At 45.8% G+C, this 17573-nt stretch overlaps 8 non-coding genes across 8 annotated transcripts; all 8 read right to left on the reverse strand.

Annotated features, from left to right (window-relative positions):
* Positions 1-8408: 8408 nt before the first annotated feature.
* On the reverse strand, positions 8409-8480 carry trnag-ucc (transfer RNA glycine (anticodon UCC)). Its single transcript has one exon. It is a non-coding gene; the product is annotated as a tRNA-Gly (tRNA).
* Positions 8481-9008: 528 nt separating this feature from the next.
* On the reverse strand, positions 9009-9080 carry trnag-ucc (transfer RNA glycine (anticodon UCC)). Its single transcript has one exon. It is a non-coding gene; the product is annotated as a tRNA-Gly (tRNA).
* Positions 9081-11130: 2050 nt separating this feature from the next.
* trnag-ucc (transfer RNA glycine (anticodon UCC)) lies at positions 11131-11202 on the reverse strand. Its single transcript has one exon. It is a non-coding gene; the product is annotated as a tRNA-Gly (tRNA).
* Positions 11203-11730: 528 nt separating this feature from the next.
* Positions 11731-11802, reverse strand: trnag-ucc (transfer RNA glycine (anticodon UCC)). Its single transcript has one exon. It is a non-coding gene; the product is annotated as a tRNA-Gly (tRNA).
* Positions 11803-13852: 2050 nt separating this feature from the next.
* Positions 13853-13924, reverse strand: trnag-ucc (transfer RNA glycine (anticodon UCC)). The gene has a single exon. It is a non-coding gene; the product is annotated as a tRNA-Gly (tRNA).
* A 528-nt stretch (positions 13925-14452) lies between these two features.
* Positions 14453-14524, reverse strand: trnag-ucc (transfer RNA glycine (anticodon UCC)). Its single transcript has one exon. It is a non-coding gene; the product is annotated as a tRNA-Gly (tRNA).
* Positions 14525-16898: 2374 nt separating this feature from the next.
* Positions 16899-16970, reverse strand: trnag-ucc (transfer RNA glycine (anticodon UCC)). Its single transcript has one exon. It is a non-coding gene; the product is annotated as a tRNA-Gly (tRNA).
* A 529-nt stretch (positions 16971-17499) lies between these two features.
* trnag-ucc (transfer RNA glycine (anticodon UCC)) lies at positions 17500-17571 on the reverse strand. The gene has a single exon. It is a non-coding gene; the product is annotated as a tRNA-Gly (tRNA).
* Between the last annotated feature and the right edge of the window lie 2 nt (positions 17572-17573).

Genomic DNA, 17573 nt, shown 5'->3' on the forward strand with positions numbered 1-17573 from the left:
GGATCAAACTCCACCGCATTAAACGTTGGTTGGAATTTCTCATGCGATCAAGAAAAACCAAAGGGTTGTGGTCTGTATAGACCACCACCGGACACAAAGCACCTCCGACATAGACCTCGAAGTGCTGAAAGGCAAGCACTAGAGCAAGGGCTTCCTTTTCTATTGTCGAATAAGCACGCTGACAGCGGGTAAACTTACGCGAAAAAAAACAGACAGGGTGTTCAAAACCATCCCCGTCCTGTTGCAGAAGAACGGCTCCCGCTCCCAGATCACTCGCGTCAACAGCGATGGAAAAAGGCAGAGAAAAATTAGGAGCGGCTAGCACAGGCGCAGTAGTCAACAGTGCTTTTATAGAGTCGAAAGCAGCTTGACTCCGTGAAGTCCAGATATAAGACACCTTCGGACTCAGCAGATCAGTGAGAGGTGAGGCAAGAGCAGAGAAGTTTTTACAAAACGACCGATAGTAGCCGACCATGCCAAGGAAGCGGCGGAGTTCGCGGCGGGTTGTTGGAGAAGGATAATTCAAAATCGCCTCCACTTTAGACTGGACAGGGCGCACCTGCCCCCGACCAACCACTTTACCCAGATACACCACAGTGGCCTGGCCAAACTCACACTTAGCCAGGTTAATGGTCAAATTAGCTTCAGACAACCTGCCAAACACAGTAGAAAGATGGGTCATATGCGAAAACCAGGAGTCACTATAGATGATCAAATCATCTAAATAAGCCTCGCAGTTGGACACCCCTTCAAGAACGCCGTTGATAAGCCTCTGAAAGGTGGCAGGATCGTTACGAAGGCCGAAGGCCATAGCGGTGTACTGGAGGAAGTGATCAGGTGTTACAAAGGCTGAGATCTCCTTGGCACGGAGCGTCAACGGAACCTGCCAGTAACCCTTCAATAGGTCAATTTTACTGACGAATACAGCGGAACCCAGACGATCAACACAATCGTCAATGCGCGGTAATGGGTAACTGTCAGGCCTTGTGACAGCATTCACCCTCCTAAAATCCGTGCAAAACCGGGTGGAACCGTCACTCTTTGGAACAAGTAAACAAGGCGAACTCCACGGACTATTACTAGACTCTGCAATGCCGTTTCTTAGCATAAACTTCACCTCATTTGAAAACAACAACCTTTTATGTGGATTTACACGATACGGATGTTGTTTAATTGGGCATGTAGCGCCCACATCAATGTCATGCTCAATTTTCGTTGTCCGATGCGGCACATCAGGAAACAGGTTCTCATACTGCTTAAACAGAGAGACTAAGTCGTTACGTTCCAAGGTGGATAAGTTAGACAAAAATGAATCTAAATCATTAAGAACCTCAGAATTCTTCATTCTTCCTTCAATAACCTCCCTCGAGGGAATACGACCTTCATCTTCCAACAAAGGACTAAACACAGCGCCCTGTTGTACCGACGGAAACACATTCTCAACATGCGCCGTCACCGCCAGCGAAGCAGCAACTTCAGCACCCCACTTCTTGGACAGCGCCACTTTTGGCACGCGAACATCAGTTCTGTTAACTGAAGTGGAAGGCGATTTGAGCTCCGTAACTGAACCTTCTCCTCGATCACAAAACAGCTTCAGACGATTAATGTGACACAACGTAGTCTTTCTCCTTCGATCTGGGGTAGAGATAACATAGTTTAAATCACCCACTCGTCGTTCGACACGATAGGGACCACTGTAACGAGCCTGCAAAGCAGAACCCAACCCAGGAATCAACACGAGAACTCTATCCCCAGGACTGAAACTTCGAGAAACAGCCCTCTGATCAAATCTCTGCTTCATTCTCTTCTGACAGACCCCTAAATTATCTCTAGCCAACTGACATGCACGACTGAGTCTACTACGCATCTTAGACACATAATCCGTCAAACTGAGACAATCTTTAGGCTCAGCAAGCCAAGACTCCTTCAACAGCTTTAAAGGTCCCCGAACCGTGTGCCCAAAAACCAGCTCCGACGGGCTAAAACCCAAACTCTCTTGTACCACCTCGCGCACAGCAAAAAGAGCAGACGGAACCCCTTCGTCCCAATCACGCTGGAACTCGAGGCAAAAACACTTGAGTATACTCTTCAAAGTTTGATGGAACCTCTCGAGTGCACCTTGAGTCTGCGGACGGTACGGACTGGATGTAACATGATGGACCGCGAGCTGACGCATAACTTGTGCGAACACACGAGACATAAAATTGGTGCCGCGGTCTGTCTGAACTGTTTTTGGGAGGCCAAAAAGAGAGAAGAAACCCATCAGGGCTTTTATAATGACCGGAGCTGTGATTTTGCGGAGCGGGACAGCTTCTGGAAAACGAGTCGAGCTACACATTATGGTGAGCAACCATTGATTCCCAGTCTTTGTTCGAGGCAATGGACCAACACAGTCCAGTATAATATTTTCAAAAGGCTCAAAAGCAACCGGAATTGGCTGTAAAGGCGCAGGCGGAATCACCTGGTTAGGTTTACCAGTAACCTGACACACGTGACATGTTCTACAGTATCTCACAACGTCTCTCTTAATACCTGGCCAAAAAAAATGGCGTTGAACTCTATCAGTAGTTTTATTTACGCCAAGATGACCTGCCAAGTGATGGTCATGAGCCAAACTCAGAACCTTATCACGAAAAGCAACTGGGACAACAACTTGAAAAAGAACTCTCCACTCATCTTGCGCTGAGGCCATCAGAGGTCTCCACTTGCGCATTAAGACACCATCTCGTAAAAAATAGCCATGCGGCGTATGCTCAATATCTTCTTCAGACAAACTTTCTGAAAAAAAAGAAGACAGAGATGGGTCACTTTTCTGTTCCTTAATGAGCTGCTCTCGACTCATAGACAAATTATGAACATCAGAGGGAAACGACAGTGAACCAGAATTCAAAAGTAACTCACTATCGCTTGAGAGTGAAGGTCGAGCAATAAAAGTATCGCTAAGGTCAAGCTGTTCCTCAATTCCATTCTCTAGTTCATTTCTCGCCATGGCTCGAGTAACGACGCTAGAGGAAAAAACTTCAGGGAAGCTAATGGACAAGTCATCTGTACACGTTTTTGGAAGTGCATGAGACACTATGGGGCAAGGCAAAACTTTTCCCCCACACAAATCATTACCCAGTATCATCGCTACATTTTCAATGGGCAAGGAGGGCCGTACGCCCACGGTAACGTTGCCAGTAACTAAGTCAGACATAAGAAAAATCTCATGCAGAGGGACATTAACATGACCCATTTCGAATCCACGCACCAAAATACTATCACCAGTAAAAGTCTCATCACCGAAAGGCAATACATCTCGTAAAATAAAGCTCTGTGAAGCGCCAGTATCTCGCAGAATTTTTACCGGAGTTTTTACACGCTCACCGGGCAAAGAGACAAAACCATCCATTATAAACGGCCCAAAACCGTGCTTATCCAACTTAGTGTCGTTCCTACTCACCGATAAATTTGAAACACACAACCCCACCTCTGATCTGTAAGAAGCGGGCTGACTTGTCGCCCTATTTTTACGCTTTAGAGTATAACACTCAGACAGAACATGACCTCGTTTCTTACAGTAGGCGCAGGTCGGAACGGTAACACTAGACCCCGACGGACGGTGGTCTGGAGAGCAAGCAGAAGCAGGCACGGTCTCTTTAGACATTTTAGACATATTTGAATGACCCGAGACATTTTGCGAAAGTTTTAAACTAGGAAGGACACGCTTATGTGTGAGCACATACTCGTCAGCCAACACGGCTGCGCGAGCAGGAGTCAGATTTTTATGCTCACTAACATGGGTAGCGACAGCTTGAGGAAGACCGTTTTTAACATCTTCAAGAATAATCAAATCACGAAGAGATTGAAAAGTTGTTACTTCCTGTGAACTAAGCCAACGATCAAATAACATTTCTTTTTCTCTAACATATTCGACATAGGTGAGAGCTTCAGGCTTAAGATAACTGCGAAACTTTTGTCGATAAGCCTCAGGCACAAGAGCATAAATGCGTAAAACAGCATGTTTAACTTTTTCGTAATCTGCTGCGTCTTCGAGAGTTAATGAGGAATAAGCTTCCTGCGCTTTTCCAGTGAAGACACATTGTAACGTCATGGTCCAAATTTCTTTAGGCCATTTAAATGTTGTAGCCACGCGCTCGAAATGCGCAAAAAACTGATCAACTTCGCTCTCATTAAAAGGTGGAACGAGGCGAATGTTACGAGTTATGTCTAACTGATCTGGCTTAAATGCAACACCAGCCTCACGAGCCTTCAATTCGAGTTCTTTAATGCGTAACGCTTGTGCAAATTCAAGATCTTTCAATATAAATTCGTGTTCTCTTTTTTCTCGTTCTCGTACTGTCTGTCTATTAGCCTCTAACCTAGTTTTCTCGCGTTCCCATTCAATTTCCTTTTCTCTTAACTGTAAACGTTTCAATTCTAGTGCTGCTTTAGTAGGTGAAGAGTCAATAAGAAGACGCTTACCCAGATCAGGTGATGTAGATACTTCAGGAGACACTTTTCCAAACTCACCCAGTTCTCGCAACTTTTCCACAAGCATATCCTGCAGATCAGCCTTGGAAGGGCTACCACTCACTTCAAGTTTATAGTGGCCAGCGATTCTAACAAGGTCATCACGTGTAATCGTTAACAACAACTCTTGCGAAGGAGCGAGGATAAACGCGTCTAAATCAAACATTGCGAGTGATTCCAAATTCCCTAAATGGGCAAAAGTCGAAAGAGAAAACAAAACAAAAGGCGCTCTCCCACAGCGCGCAGTACAACCACCACCGAAAAAGATTTTTACGAAAGGAAAAATCGAGAAGAACAAATAAATAAATATGGTCCAAAACCCGGCAAGACGAGCCCCCATTTATATGTTACATGCCCACTAAATGAGTTTGAACAGGGACAACATAACACATAAAAACGACACCTCAAGCGTCAAATGACAATACAAAAACAATTTATGGCGCTGCCATCAGAGACGACTCAGCAATGAAAGTGAGAGCGTCAACACGGGTGTGAGAGAGAGAGCGGATGTCGATCTCGGCGTCCTTATAGTAGCAAGCCCCGCCCACTCGCAGCTGGCGAGACGTCACGTGCCCTATGGGGAGAGACAGCGAGAAAGAACAGCACAGACATTGTTCCCAACAGGCTGACCAACGTAACAGACAGCTTGAGCAAAAGGAAATGGGTCGGGCATAGACTGGATGCCGCCTTGTGCGGTCAGCAAGAATGCTCGCAACACATTAGCAGCTGGCAGGACCCGAAACTCTCTTTGTTTGGGCCCGGCACTGGAAAAAAACGCATTAACTTTTTGACCTGACCTACCAGGCTCTTTATTAAAAAAGCAAGCTCTCTAATTTAATAACGTAACCCGTTTTACACAGACACTTCATATTTAAATGGTATTAGATGATTTGTTTGGCTTCACTGGCTTCTGTGAAACGATGATCTAAAATGACGCATGAGGCCATTCCTGGTCGGGGGCGACTACCTGTCTCTGCAACTCCTCGTTAGTATAGTGGACAGTATCTCCGCCTGTCACGCGGAAGACCGGGGTTCGATTCCCCGACGGGGAGACCTAGTCCTTTACTGCTGCCCAAAGACCCATGCAAAAGTTTTGCTCCAGCCACGAGTTAAATGAGGAGTTGGCCAAGGGCCCCGGACGACTGTTTTAACGACAGCTTGAGCAAAAGGCGATGCGTTGGCCTGGAATTGAACCCGGGTCAACTGCTTGGAAGGCAGCTATGCTCACCACTATACCACCAACGCAGGCGGTTGGGCATAGACTGGATGCCGCCTTGTGCCGTCAGCAAGAATGCTGGCAACACATTAGCAGCTGGCAGGAACCGAAACTCTCTTTGTTTGGGCCCGCACTGGAAAAAAACGCATTAACTTTTTGACCGGACCTACCAGGCTCTTTATTAAAAAAGCAAGCTCTCTAATTTAATAACGTAACCCGTTTTACACAGACACTTCATATTTAAATGGTATTAGATGATTTGTTTGGCTTCACTGGCTTCTGTGAAGCGATGACCTAAAATGACGCATGAGGCCGTTCCTGGTCGGGGGGCGCTGATCGGGGGCGACTACCTGTCTCTGCAACTCCTCGTTAGTACAGTGGACAGTATCTCCGCCTGTCACGCGGAAGACCGGGGTTTGATTCCCCGACGGGGAGACCTAGTCCTTTACTGCTGCCCAAAGACCCATGCAAAAGTTTTGCTCCAGCCATGAGTTAAATGAGGAGTTGGCCAGGGGCCCCGGACGTCTGTTTTAACGACAGCTTGAGCAAAAGGCAATGCATTGGCTGGGAATCGAACCCGGGTCAACTGCTTGGAAGGCAGCTATGCTCACCACTATACCACCAACGCAGGCGGTTGGGCATAGACTGGATGCCGCCTTGTGCGGTCAGCAAGAATGCTGGCAACACATTAGCAGCTGGCAGGAACCGAAACTCTCTTTGTCTGGGCCCGGCACTGGAAAAAAACGCATGAACTTTTTGACCGGACCTACCAGGCTCTTTATTAAAAAAGCAAGCTCTCTAATTTAATAACGTAACCCGTTTTACACAGACACTTCATATTTAAATGGTATTAGATGATTTGTTTGGCTTCACTGGCTTCTGTGAAGCGATGACCTAAAATGACGCATGAGGCCGTTCCTGGTCAGGGGGGCGCTGATCGGGGGAGACTACCTATCTCTGCAACTCCTCGTTAGTATAGTGGACAGTATCTCCGCCTGTCACGCGGAAGACCGGGGTTCGATTCCCCGACGGGGAGACCTAGTCCTTTACTGCTGCCCAAAGACCCATGCAAAAGTTTTGCTCCAGCCACGAGTTAAAGGAGGAGTTGGCCAGGGCCATACTAGGGCCATTTTTTCACCACATTTTGAATTTTGGGTGCATATTAATTCTGCTGGCATTTTTGGCCACCAAACCCTGATAACATTAAGAGAAACATAAACGACAAAACAAACGACAGTTTTCTATATTGTTTTTCGTCATTGGAAAGAACAACATTTTTAGCTTTAAAGCATGATTTAAAAAGAAATGTGGCAAATGTTATACAAAACATATACCGTCATTAATTATCATTTGAATATTGACAACATTAAGCTACATTTGAAAACATAATTGTGTATAAAGAGGCATGCTGTTTTGACCAATATTAATCTCTCTAGATTTAAAGATAGTCAAATTAACTATAACAAACAGGTTAAACAAGCCATAGCTTACTTTTAGACGTGGTGAATGAAGTTCGACTGTTCGAGGTTGTGATGGTCGTCCGATATCCCTTGCCAGTTATTATGCGTACAAAAAATCTTCTTGCATGAATATGGTCATTTTCTAGTGTTTATATCCAAAAAGATACGATGCAGGGAGATGTTTTTGTATTTAGCGCGCTCACCGCGATGTAGGCTATTTCTGGACTTGTGCAGCGTCACGCAATCGCGCAGAATCTGATGACGTCAATGGTTCCGTTGCTTTCATTTTGTTTATCAATGGATGTTGCGATGATTTATATAAAAATGTATATCAAGTCATTCTCGAGTCATACAGTTCAAGTCAAGTCAAGTCTCAAGTCATTGGATCTCAAGTCAAAGTCAAGTCGAGTCATTTTTTTAATTTAGTCAAGCAAGTCTCAAGTCCTTAAATTTGCGACTCGAGTCTGACTCGAGTCAAGTCATGTGACTCGAGTCCCCCATCTCTGCCTTTACTGCTGCCCAAAGACCCATGCAAAAGTTTTGCTCCAGCCACGAGTTAAATGAGGAGTTGGCCAGGGGCCCCGGACGACTGTTTTAACGACAGCTTGAGCAAAAGGCGATGCGTTGGCCGGGAATCGAACCCGGGTCAACTGCTTGGAAGGCAGCTATGCTCACCACTATACCACCAACTCAGGCGGTTGGGCATAGACTGGATGCCGCGTTGTGCGGTCAGCAAGAATGCTGGCAACACATTAGTAGCTGGCAGGAACCGAAACTCTCTTTGTTTGGGCCCGGCACTGGAAAAAAACGCATGAACTTTTTGACCGGACCTACCAGGCTCTTTATTAAAAAAGCAAGCTCTCTAATTTAATAACGTAACCCGTTTTACACAGACACTTCATATTTAAATGGTATTAGAATATTCGTTTGGCTTCACTGGCTTCTGTGAAGCGATGACCTAAAATGACGCATGAGGCCGTTCCTGGTCGGGGGGCGCTGATCGGGGGCGACTACCTGTCTCTGCAACTCCTCGTTAGTATAGTGGACAGTATCTCCGCCTGTCACGCGTAAGACCGGGGTTCGATTCCCCGACGGGGAGACCTAGTCCTTTACTGCTGCCCAAAGACCCATGCAAAAGTTTTGCTCCAGCCACGAGTTAAATGAGGAGTTGGCCAGGGGCCCCGGACGACTGTTTTAACGACAGCTTGAGCAAAAGGCAATGCGTTGGCCGGGAATCGAACCCGGGTCAACTGCTTGGAAGGCAGCTATGCTCACCACTATACCACCAACGCAGATGGTCGGGCATAGACTGGATGCCGCCTTGTGCGGTCAGCAAGAATGCTCGCAACACATTAGCAGCTGGCAGGACCCGAAACTCTCTTTGTTTGGGCCCGGCACTGGAAAAAAACGCATTAACTTTTTGACCTGACCTACCTGGCTCTTTATTAAAAAAGCAAGCTCTCTAATTTAATAACGTAACCCGTTTTACACAGACACTTCATATTTAAATGGTATTAGATGATTTGTTTGGCTTCACTGGCTTCTGTGAAGCGATGACCTAAAATGACGCATGAGGCCGTTCCTGGTCGGGGGGCGCTCATCGGGGGCGACTACCTGTCTCTGCAACTCCTCGTTAGTATAGTGGACAGTATCTCCGCCTGTCACGCGGAAGACCGGGGTTCGATTCCCCGACGGGGAGACCTAGTCCTTTACTGCTGCCCAAAGACCCATGCAAAAGTTTTGCTCCAGCCACGAGTTAAATGAGGAGTTGGCCAGGGGCCCCGGACGACTGTTTTAACGACAGCTTGAGCAAAAGGCAATGCGTTGGCCGGGAATCGAACCCGGGTCAACTGCTTGGAAGGCAGCTATGCTCACCACTATACCACCAACGCAGATGGTCGGGCATAGACTGGATGCCGCCTTGTGCGGTCAGCAAGAATGCTCGCAACACATTAGCAGCTGGCAGGACCCGAAACTCTCTTTGTTTGGGCCCGGCACTGGAAAAAAACGCATTAACTTTTTGACCTGACCTACCTGGCTCTTTATTAAAAAAGCAAGCTCTCTAATTTAATAACGTAACCCGTTTTACACAGACACTTCATATTTAAATGGTATTAGATGATTTGTTTGGCTTCACTGGCTTCTGTGAAGCGATGACCTAAAATGACGCATGAGGCCGTTCCTGGTCGGGGGGCGCTCATCGGGGGCGACTACCTGTCTCTGCAACTCCTCGTTAGTATAGTGGACAGTATCTCCGCCTGTCACGCGGAAGACCGGGGTTCGATTCCCCGACGGGGAGACCTAGTCCTTTACTGCTGCCCAAAGACCCATGCAAAAGTTTTGCTCCAGCCACGAGTTAAATGAGGAGTTGGCCAGGGGCCCCGGACGACTGTTTTAACGACAGCTTGAGCAAAAGGCAATGCGTTGGCCGGGAATCGAACCCAGGTCAACTGCTTGGAAGGCAGCTATGCTCACCACTATACCACCAACGCATATGGTCGGGCATAGACTGGATGCCGCCTTGTGCGGTCAGCAAGAATGCTCGCAACACATTAGCAGCTGGCAGGACCCGAAACTCTCTTTGTTTGGGCCCGGCACTGGAAAAAAACGCATTAACTTTTTGACCTGACCTACAAGGCTCTTTATTAAAAAAGCAAGCTCTCTAATTTAATAACGTAACCCGTTTTACACAGACACTTCATATTTAAATGGTATTAGATGATTTTTTTGGCTTCACTGGCTTCTGTGAAGCGATGACCTAAAATGACGCATGAGGCCGTTCCTGGTCGGGGGGGGCGCTGATCGGGGGCGACTACCTTTCTCTGTTACTCCTCGTTAGTATAGTGGACAGTATCTCCGCCTGTCACGCGGAAGACCGGGGTTCGATTCCCCGACGGGGAGACCTAGTCCTTTACTGCTGCCCAAAGACCCATGCAAAAGTTTTGCTCCAGCCACGAGTTAAAGGAGGAGTTGGCCAGGGCCATACTAGGGCCATTTTTTCACCACATTTTGAATTTTGGGTGCATATTAATTCTGCTGGCATTTTTTGCCACCAAACCCTGATAACATTAAGAGAAACATAAACGACAAAACTAACAGTTTTCTATATTGTTTTTCGTCATTGGAAAGAACAACATTTTTGGCTTTAAAGCATGATTTAAAAAGAAATGTGGCAAATGTTATACAAAACATATACCGTCATTAATTATCATTTGAATATTGACAACATTAAGCTACATTTGAAAACATAATTGTGTATAAAGAGGCATGCTGTTTTGACCAATATTAATCTCTCTAGATTTAAAGATAGTCAAATTAACTATAACAAACAGGTTAAACAAGCCATAGCTTACTTTTAGACGTGGTGAATGAAGTTCGACTGTTCGAGGTTGTGATGGTCGTCCGATATCCCTTGCCAGTTATTATGCGTACAAAAAATCTTCTTGCATGAATATGGTCATTTTCTAGTGTTTATATCCAAAAAGATACGATGCAGGGAGATGTTTTTGTATTTAGCGCGCTCAGCGCGATGTAGGCTATTTCTGGACTTGTGCAGCGTCACGCAATCGCGCAGAATCTGATGACGTCAATGGTTCCGTTGCTTTCATTTTGTTTATCAATGGATGTTGCGATGATTTATATAAAAATGTATATCAAGTCATTCTCGAGTCATACAGTTCAAGTCAAGTCAAGTCTCAAGTCATTGGATCTCAAGTCAAAGTCAAGTCGAGTCATTTTTTTAATTTAGTCAAGCAAGTCTCAAGTCCTTAAATTTGCGACTCGAGTCTGACTCGAGTCAAGTCATGTGACTCGAGTCCCCCATCTCTGCCTTTACTGCTGCCCAAAGACCCATGCAAAAGTTTTGCTCCAGCCACGAGTTAAATGAGGAGTTGGCCAGGGGCCCCGGACGACTGTTTTAACGACAGCTTGAGCAAAAGGCAATGCGTTGGCCGGGAATCGAACCCGGGTCAACTGCTTGGAAGGCAGCTATGCTCACCACTATACCACCAACGCAGATGGTCGGGCATAGACTGGATGCCGCCTTGTGCGGTCAGCAAGAATGCTCGCAACACATTAGCAGCTGGCAGGACCCGAAACTCTCTTTGTTTGGGCCCGGCACTGGAAAAAAACGCATTAACTTTTTGACCTGACCTACCTGGCTCTTTATTAAAAAAGCAAGCTCTCTAATTTAATAACGTAACCCGTTTTACACAGACACTTCATATTTAAATGGTATTAGATGATTTGTTTGGCTTCACTGGCTTCTGTGAAGCGATGACCTAAAATGACGCATGAGGCCGTTCCTGGTCGGGGGGCGCTCATCGGGGGCGACTACCTGTCTCTGCAACTCCTCGTTAGTATAGTGGACAGTATCTCCGCCTGTCACGCGTAAGACCGGGGTTCGATTCCCCGACGGGGAGACCTAGTCCTTTACTGCTGCCCAAAGACCCATGCAAAAGTTTTGCTCCAGCCACGAGTTAAATGAGGAGTTGGCCAGGGGCCCCGGACGACTGTTTTAACGACAGCTTGAGCAAAAGGCAATGCGTTGGCCGGGAATCGAACCCGGGTCAACTGCTTGGAAGGCAGCTATGCTCACCACTATACCACCAACGCAGATGGTCGGGCATAGACTGGATGCCGCCTTGTGCGGTCAGCAAGAATGCTCGCAACACATTAGCAGCTGGCAGGACCCGAAACTCTCTTTGTTTGGGCCCGGCACTGGAAAAAAACGCATTAACTTTTTGACCTGACCTACCTGGCTCTTTATTAAAAAAGCAAGCTCTCTAATTTAATAACGTAACCCGTTTTACACAGACACTTCATATTTAAATGGTATTAGATGATTTGTTTGGCTTCACTGGCTTCTGTGAAGCGATGACCTAAAATGACGCATGAGGCCGTTCCTGGTCGGGGGGCGCTCATCGGGGGCGACTACCTGTCTCTGCAACTCCTCGTTAGTATAGTGGACAGTATCTCCGCCTGTCACGCGGAAGACCGGGGTTCGATTCCCCGACGGGGAGACCTAGTCCTTTACTGCTGCCCAAAGACCCATGCAAAAGTTTTGCTCCAGCCACGAGTTAAATGAGGAGTTGGCCAGGGGCCCCGGACGACTGTTTTAACGACAGCTTGAGCAAAAGGCAATGCGTTGGCCGGGAATCGAACCCAGGTCAACTGCTTGGAAGGCAGCTATGCTCACCACTATACCACCAACGCATATGGTCGGGCATAGACTGGATGCCGCCTTGTGCGGTCAGCAAGAATGCTCGCAACACATTAGCAGCTGGCAGGACCCGAAACTCTCTTTGTTTGGGCCCGGCACTGGAAAAAAACGCATTAACTTTTTGACCTGACCTACAAGGCTCTTTATTAAAAAAGCAAGCTCTCTAATTTAATAACGTAACCCGTTTTACACAGACACTTCATATTTAAATGGTATTAGATGATTTTTTTGGCTTCACTGGCTTCTGTGAAGCGATGACCTAAAATGACGCATGAGGCCGTTCCTGGTCGGGGGGGGCGCTGATCGGGGGCGACTACCTTTCTCTGTTACTCCTCGTTAGTATAGTGGACAGTATCTCCGCCTGTCACGCGGAAGACCGGGGTTCGATTCCCCGACGGGGAGACCTAGTCCTTTACTGCTGCCCAAAGACCCATGCAAAAGTTTTGCTCCAGCCACGAGTTAAAGGAGGAGTTGGCCAGGGCCATACTAGGGCCATTTTTTCACCACATTTTGAATTTTGGGTGCATATTAATTCTGCTGGCATTTTTTGCCACCAAACCCTGATAACATTAAGAGAAACATAAACGACAAAACTAACAGTTTTCTATATTGTTTTTCGTCATTGGAAAGAACAACATTTTTGGCTTTAAAGCATGATTTAAAAAGAAATGTGGCAAATGTTATACAAAACATATACCGTCATTAATTATCATTTGAATATTGACAACATTAAGCTACATTTGAAAACATAATTGTGTATAAAGAGGCATGCTGTTTTGACCAATATTAATCTCTCTAGATTTAAAGATAGTCAAATTAACTATAACAAACAGGTTAAACAAGCCATAGCTTACTTTTAGACGTGGTGAATGAAGTTCGACTGTTCGAGGTTGTGATGGTCGTCCGATATCCCTTGCCAGTTATTATGCGTACAAAAAATCTTCTTGCATGAATATGGTCATTTTCTAGTGTTTATATCCAAAAAGATACGATGCAGGGAGATGTTTTTGTATTTAGCGCGCTCAGCGCGATGTAGGCTATTTCTGGACTTGTGCAGCGTCACGCAATCGCGCAGAATCTGATGACGTCAATGGTTCCGTTGCTTTCATTTTGTTTATCAATGGATGTTGCGATGATTTATATAAAAATGTATATCAAGTCATTCTCGAGTCATACAGTTCAAGTCAAGTCAAGTCTCAAGTCATTGGATCTCAAGTCAAAGTCAAGTCGAGTCATTTTTTTAATTTAGTCAAGCAAGTCTCAAGTCCTTAAATTTGCGACTCGAGTCTGACTCGAGTCAAGTCATGTGACTCGAGTCCCCCATCTCTGCCTTTACTGCTGCCCAAAGACCCATGCAAAAGTTTTGCTCCAGCCACGAGTTAAATGAGGAGTTGGCCAGGGGCCCCGGACGACTGTTTTAACGACAGCTTGAGCAAAAGGCAATGCGTTGGCCGGGAATCGAACCCGGGTCAACTGCTTGGAAGGCAGCTATGCTCACCACTATACCACCAACGCAGGCGGTTGGGCATAGACTGGATGCCGGGTTGTGCGGTCAGCAAGAATGCTGGCAACACATTAGTAGCTGGCAGGAACCGAAACTCTCTTTGTTTGGGCCCGGCACTGGAAAAAAACGCATGAACTTTTTGACCGGACCTACCAGGCTCTTTATTAAAAAAGCAAGCTCTCTAATTTAATAACGTAACCCGTTTTACACAGACACTTCATATTTAAATGGTATTAGAATATTCGTTTGGCTTCACTGGCTTCTGTGAAGCGATGACCTAAAATGACGCATGAGGCCGTTCCTGGTCGGGGGGCGCTGATCGGGGGCGACTACCTGTCTCTGCAACTCCTCGTTAGTATAGTGGACAGTATCTCCGCCTGTCACGCGGAAGACCGGGGTTTGATTCCCCGACGGGGAGACCTAGTCCTTTACTGCTGCCCAAAGACCCATGCAAAAGTTTTGCTCCAGCCACGAGTTAAATGAGGAGTTGGCCAGGGGCCCCGGACGACTGTTTTAACGACAGCTTGAGCAAAAGGCAATGCGTTGGCCGGGAATCGAACCCGGGTCAACTGCTTGGAAGGCAGCTATGCTCACCACTATACCACCAACGCAGATGGTCGGGCATAGACTGGATGCCGCCTTGTGCGGTCAGCAAGAATGCTCGCAACACATTAGCAGCTGGCAGGACCCGAAACTCTCTTTGTTTGGGCCCGGCACTGGAAAAAAACGCATTAACTTTTTGACCGGACCTACCAGGCTCTTTATTAAAAAAGCAAGCTCTCTAATTTAATAACGTAACCCGTTTTACACAGACACTTCATATTTAAATGGTATTAGATGATTTTTTTGGCTTCACTGGCTTCTGTGAAGCGATGACCTAAAATGACGCATGAGGCCGTTCCTGGTCGGGGGGGCGCTGATCGGGGGCGACTACCTTTCTCTGTTACTCCTCGTTAGTATAGTGGACAGTATCTCCGCCTGTCACGCGGAAGACCGGGGTTCGATTCCCCGACGGGGAGACCTAGTCCTTTACTGCTGCCCAAAGACCCATGCAAAAGTTTTGCTCCAGCCACGAGTTAAATGAGGAGTTGGCCAGGGGCCCCGGACGACTGTTTTAACGACAGCTTGAGCAAAAGGCAATGCGTTGGCCGGGAATCGAACCCGGGTCAACTGCTTGGAAGGCAGCTATGCTTTTTTTTTTTTTTTTTTTTTTTTTTTTTTCAATTCTTAAGTTTAAAGAACTGTTAAAAAAATAAAATACAATAAAAGTAAAAATTAAAATTAAAAATCCAAATCACTTTCAGGTACATTCCATGCTAGATCTTTTACAACTTTAGAAACCCTTGGAGTAAAAACAACATAAAAGCTTTGCAACATGTTTTCATACTTAAAATACCAATACAATCCTTCAATATATCTTTCTGTTTTCCTTTTAAGAACATTCCAAACATCAAGCACCACTTTTCCTTTTTTTGCCACATTTCTTCTTTCCCATACTGCATTTTTTATCAACATTACTAACAGGTTCACAAACTGTTTACTTTGACAATTTTCCTCCCATCCAAACATCACTATCCTCTTCCATTCTATTACATCTTCGTCCCAGTCCTCAATTAATTCTTTTATCACCCTTTTGCATTTTCTGTAAAAACCCTCCAACTCTTTGCAGTATAAAAACAAGTGTAAAATCCCTTCGTCTTCTTCTTGGCATACTTTACATGTTGCATTCTGTTCCATTCCAATCTTAGTTAAAATACATTCGGTAAAAATTACTTTGTGCCTTATAAAATACTCTAAACATTCAAGTTTTGCTTCCACAAACTTTCCCCTCATATTTCTCCATATACTTTCTTTTTTCAGGTCCTTAATTTTCTGTACCCAAAAATTGTTAGCAACTGGTTCTTTAAAAACACCATCTCTAAAATAACAATAAAAATCTTTCACATTACACTCCTTAAAATTACATAGTTTTCCTTTAAGTCTGACATAAATGTCTTTCTCTTTCTTCCATTCCTCCATGTTTTCTATTCTTTTAATCCATTCCTCCGGTATTGCGTATTTGATAATTTCGTATTTATTCTCTATTTCTCGTTTGTTGCATTCCTCTTTTGCTTCCTCCATTGCATCCATTATAAATTGTGATGGTAAAAACCCTTCTTTAAATTCATACAAAACATCTCTTACCCTTGTTATACCCACATCCATCCATTTTTTAAAAAAGATCTCTTTCCCATCTCTTAAAATACTTTTGTTTAAGAACAGAGGTTGGTTTAAGATGTTTTCTCTTCCTTTCAGATTATAATCTATTACATTTAAGAAATCCCCCCAAGCACTTAAAATTTCCTTATAAAAATCCGATAATCCTTCCGCCATCCAGTTTTTTGTTTTCATCCATAAAATATCCTCCCCCAAATTAAAATTCCCACATTTGTTTAAAAAATATTGTCGGGCATAGATAGATGGTCGGGCATAGACTGGATGCCACCTTGTGCGGTCAGCAAGAATGCTCGCAACACATTAGCAGCTGGCAGGACCCGAAACTCTCTTTGTTTGGGCCCGGCACTGGAAAAAAACGCATTAACTTTTTGACCTGACCTACCAGGCTCTTTATTAAAAAAGCAAGCTCTCTAATTTAATAACGTAACCCGTTTTACACAGACACTTCATATTTAAATGGTATTAGATGATTTGTTTGGCTTCACTGGCTTCTGTGAAGCGATGACCTAAAATGACGCATGAGGCCGTTCCTGGTCGGGGGGCGCTCATCGGGGGCGACTACCTGTCTCTGCAACTCCTCGTTAGTATAGTGGACAGTATCTCCGCCTGTCACGCGTAAGACCGGGGTTCGATTCCCCGACGGGGAGACCTAGTCCTTTACTGCTGCCCAAAGACCCATGCAAAAGTTTTGCTCCAGCCACGAGTTAAATGAGGAGTTGGCCAGGGGGCCCGGACGACTGTTTTAACGACAGCTTGAGCAAAAGGCAATGCGTTGGCCGGGAATCGAACCCGGGTCAACTGCTTGGAAGGCAGCTATGCTCACCACTATACCACCAACGCAGGCGGTTGGGCATAGACTGGATGCCGGGTTGTGCGGTCAGCAAGAATGCTGGCAACACATTAGTAGCTGGCAGGAACCGAAACTCTCTTTGTTTGGGCCCGGCACTGGAAAAAAACGCCTTAACTTTTTGACCTGACCTACAAGGCTCTTTATTAAAAAAGCAAGCTCTCTAATTTAATAACTTAACCCGTTTTACACAGACACTTCAAATTTAAATGGTATTAGATTATTTGTTTGGCTTAACTGGCTTCTGTGAAGCGATGACCTAAAATGACGCATGAGGCCTTTCCTGGTCGGGGGGCGCTGATCGGGGGCGACTACCTATCTCTGCAACTCCTCGTTAGTATAGTGGACAGTATCTCCGCCTGTCACGCGGAAGACCGGGGTTCGATTCCCCGACGGGGAGACTTAGTCCTTTTACTGCTGCCCAAAGACCCATGCAAAAGTTTTGCTCCAGCCACGAGTTAAATGAGGAGTTGGCCAGGGGCCCCGGACGACTGTTTTAACGACAGCTTGAGCAAAAGGCAATGCGTTGGCCGGGAATCGAACCCGGGTCAACTGCTTGGAAGGCAGCTATGCTCACCACTATACCACCAACGCAG

Source organism: Rhinichthys klamathensis, unplaced genomic scaffold (genome assembly GCF_029890125.1).
Source record: "Rhinichthys klamathensis goyatoka isolate OS25496 unplaced genomic scaffold, OSU_Roscu_1.1 h1tg000176l_1, whole genome shotgun sequence".
In the NCBI taxonomy this organism is placed as follows: Eukaryota; Metazoa; Chordata; class Actinopteri; order Cypriniformes; family Leuciscidae; genus Rhinichthys; species Rhinichthys klamathensis.